The 4,258-nt window shown below is 37.2% G+C and overlaps 1 pseudogene; it reads left to right on the forward strand.

Moving 5' to 3' along the window:
- The first annotated feature begins 1,537 nt into the window (after window positions 1-1,537).
- LOC142617749 (putative glutathione S-transferase) lies at window positions 1,538-3,964 on the forward strand (annotated as a pseudogene).
- The last annotated feature ends 294 nt before the right edge of the window (window positions 3,965-4,258 follow it).

Genomic DNA, 4,258 nt, shown 5'->3' on the forward strand with positions numbered 1-4,258 from the left:
ATAAGCAAAAGACAGAGGTCTCACAACTCTCTGGCCTCAGCAGACCCACAAAATTGAAAGCAGAACAAAAAGGATGTCCATTAACACTCCATAAACAAGATACAGAAATTGAAACCCCCCTTTTCCCCTTCAATTCTCATCATTGTGATTGAGTCAATTGAACAACACCTTACAATCTTCATATGAAAAAAAAACCTAACATAAAAAATTTCAAATCCAACCTCATATTCACAGCATTTGATTGTTCAAGATAGATTTACGATATCTGAAGTAAAAAATTTATGAAATATATAGAAAAAATCATGAAAATGGTAAGAAATAAGATTGTACCAAATAGGCCTCACAAATTTCTCTTCAGCAGACCCACAGTGCCGCAATGGGTTTACAAGTTGAAGGTGAGAAAGATGAGCAATGTGGGATACCTAGGTTGTGTTCAGAGTTGGTAGTCTAGGATTCCTTCGTGTGGGTTTTTGGAGTTCGAGATGAGGGAGGAGAGGGGAACCTCTAAAAGCACCTTCAGCCCTCTTGGTAACGAAGGGATCTAACGCAGTGGAGGCAGAGAAGTGAGGGGCAGAAAATGAGAGGTGGAGTGAGGGTTTGAAGAGATGAAGATCGGTGGTGAGAGAGTGGAGACGCTGCTGTGGTCAGAGAGTGTTGAAGTTGGGGACAGAGTGTTTTGTTGTGGAAAGGGCGTGAAGAGGAGAGAGAGAGAGAGACAACACGGGTAGGCTTGGTGACCATTCTATACACCTGCTTTGCAATTGATTTTTGTGGGACCCAGTGAGTGACATAAATGTGAGTGTTTGAATTGAAAAACCCACTGAGATATTCCACCCAAATAATCCACCAAACAGAGTTATGAGTTATTTGAGTTAGAGTCATGAGAATTGAGTTAGGAGTTTGAGTGAGGAGATTTGGGTGATGAGTTTTGAGTTATGAACTACCTTCAAACCAAACAGGGCCTCAAAGATGCAACACCCACTCAGTCAGCAATGCTATAGACTATAGTGAAAAATAACATGACCAAAGCAATGACATCACCCAGATTAGGGAATCAAACTTATCATTCATAAGATAGTGAGGGGAGTACTGAATAATAACCCTAATGCGTGCCCATTACACTTCATACTTTAGCATTATTTTTAATTTTTTATTAAGATTCTTAAAAAAAAAAAAAATTAGGAGTATTATTTTTACCAGCTTATTTTTTGTCAACTTATTTTACTATTTAACTTATTTTTGGTACAATTTATGGATCCCACTACACCTTTTGGTACTATTCATGGGTCCCACTGTACTATTTTAACTAACATTTACCTTTATCTATACTACTTTCAGTAAAAAAATTTCAGTTTTAGCAAAATAAGTGGATCCCAAACAGACCCTTAATTAATTATTAATGAAAGCCCAAACCACCGCCTATGACTATAAACTCCCACTTTCTTCCAAGCATTTTTGCATATACTATCACTGCCTTCTTCTCTCTTCTTCTTTGCCTAGCTTCTCTAATTGCCTCGATATCTTTACTTCTTTGACAATGGAGGACAAGGTGATTCTGCTGGATTTCTGGCTCAATATGTTTGGGATGAGGGTCAAGATTGCACTGGCCGAGAAGGGTATCAAGTATGAGTACAAGCAAGAGGACTTGTTGAGTAACAAGAGCCCTCTGCTTTTAGAGTTGAACCCCATATATTCTCAAGAAGATCCCAGTTCTCATCCAAAATGGCAAACCTGTGTGTGAGTCTCTCATCATTGTTCAGTACATAGATGAGGTCTGGAACGATAAGTCTCCATTGCTGCCCTTTGAGCCATACCAGAGAGCTCATGCCAAGTTTTGGGCTGATTTTGTTGATAAGAAGGTACCTTTAATGCCATTTCTGTTGTTTGAAATTTGAAATGAGTATATTTTCTATGAATTTCATAGTTGAGGATTCGTCTAAGATGCTGAGTCTTATTATTCTATTCCACAATCAATATAAGTTTATTTACTACGGATTCGTATATTTGAGTCTCGTGTTTTATCTGATCCTGCAATTCTGTTTCAATTTCAAGTTTTTGTTTCTAATCCTTGCAGATCCTAGAGATCATAGCTAAGTGCAGTTGGAAAATAAGTTAAACCCCTTTTGGGTACTGATTTGAACGTTCTTTCTGCCTACATCTACCATTTTTTTTTAATGTTAATAGTATTGATATTATTTTTCTTAGGAGTGTTCGATAGTCTGTCTCTAAGACTATCTCACACAAAATCCTCTACTATGTTTTGGTGTGTGTTAGTTTAACTTGTCAAGTTTTTTTTTCATCTAATAATGGGATTGGGTTTAAATTCTGCCCACATCAGTGGATGCAAACTTATCATTTATTTTGCACAAAAAAAGTTACATTTTCTATTTTACACATCTATTTTTACAAAACACCTGCATTAGTCCATCTATTATATACTATATTTATATAAATAATATTTTTATATTCTTTTTTTAATATTATTTTACACATCCATTAACCTAATCTTCTTCTTCCTTCATATTCTTCCTTTTTCCTTGTCTCTGCCGTTTCCTCTTTCTTTTCTTCCTCTTCTTTCTTCTTCTTTCTCTCACGGCCAAAACCTAGAAGCACCATCATAAGCACTCCATCAACACCACAACCATCACAGGCACCGGTCAAAACCCACATCACCAATCAAACCCACATCACCAATCAACCATTCAAACCCACATCACCGATCAACCATCAAAACCCACATCACCGATCAAAACCCATATCACCAATCAAACCCACAGCACCGATCAACCATTCAAACTCACATCACCGATCAACCATCAAAACCCACATCACTTATCAAAACCCACATCACCCCCCAAAACAAAACAAAAAACAAAAAACAAAAAAAATCAATGAGAATCTTATACCTGTGCTCTTCTTCGGTCCACGAGACACCTCTTCTCCTTTGTGTCTCTTTAGCCTTGGACCCAAAGTCCACAGCACCCTCAGAATACTCGAAGCCCTGACCCACCGAGTCAAACTCATCCTCATAACTCACCAACTCAACTCGAAAAGCTTGTCCTAGACACGGGACCAGGACGAGGGATAATATTGTTTGTGTATCTTTGTGATGATTTGTCAGTGTGTTTGTGTGTGGGTGTGTTTGTGTTTGTGTTTGTGTGTATTTGAGAAAAAAGACGATGAGGAGAGAAGTCAGTTTGTTTTGCACAAAGAAGAGAGAAAAAAAAAGGCACAAAACATGAAATTAATAAAATAATGGTTATACACAAGCTACAGTAACCGTGCATATATGCATGGTTACTGTAGCAAATGTGTAAATATGCACAATTTTAGAAGGACTGATGTTGATGATTTTTGGGGTAAAATGTGTAAAAGTGGTTGCTTTTTATATTTTGCAAATGTTTACATCCACTGATGTGGATGCTCTAACAGTGGTGTATTTGCCCCACCCTTTTTCATACATGCTATGAGAGAGAGGTCATATGAATTTTCATCTTATAGGATTTTTTTTTTGAAGGTTTAGATAAATATTCTTCTACCCCCATCAAATTTGATTTGAAATTCAATACTGTCATTGTTCATCAATATATTTAATTCGTGGAAAGTGGGAATACAATGTATGCGGAAAATACCAGTTTATGATGTTTCAAACAAGTTATGGACCACAAAAGGTGAAGAGCTGGAGGCAGGAAAGAAAGAATTCTTTGAAACCTTCAAGATATTGGAGGGGGAGCTTAGTGACAAGCCTTACTTTGGAGGTGAAACATTTGGGTTTGTGTACCTTTCTCTTGTCACTTTCTACTACTGGTTCCATGCCTTTGAGGTATTTGGCAATATCAACATAGAGGCAGAGTGCCCCACGATTATTGCATGGGCTAAGAGGTGCCTCGAAAAGAAGACTGTGGCCAAGTCCCTTGCTGACCAGAAGAAAGTTTATGAGGCTGTTGGGCAATTGAGGAAATAATTTCAGATTGTTCCACTATATATTGTTAGATGTCATATATAGAGATAGTATTTACTTGCATCCATATAATGCCATTCTCACTTACTGCATGCTCCTCCACGGTGCATTGCATTTTTTTTTTTTTTTTTTTTTATAATTCCTTATAAACACTGTGTTGTAGTAATTTTATAGATTTTTTTTAGCCGTTTTCGTAAACCACCTACAAGAGAGAGTGGCATCCCACTTTTTCCCCATGTCTATAGCTTAAGTGTTGATTATTGTCCATTATTATATTGTTAATTGGTGTGAGTTAAA

This window comes from Castanea sativa, chromosome 11 (genome assembly GCF_040712315.1).
Source record: "Castanea sativa cultivar Marrone di Chiusa Pesio chromosome 11, ASM4071231v1".
NCBI lineage: Eukaryota > Viridiplantae > Streptophyta > Magnoliopsida > Fagales > Fagaceae > Castanea > Castanea sativa.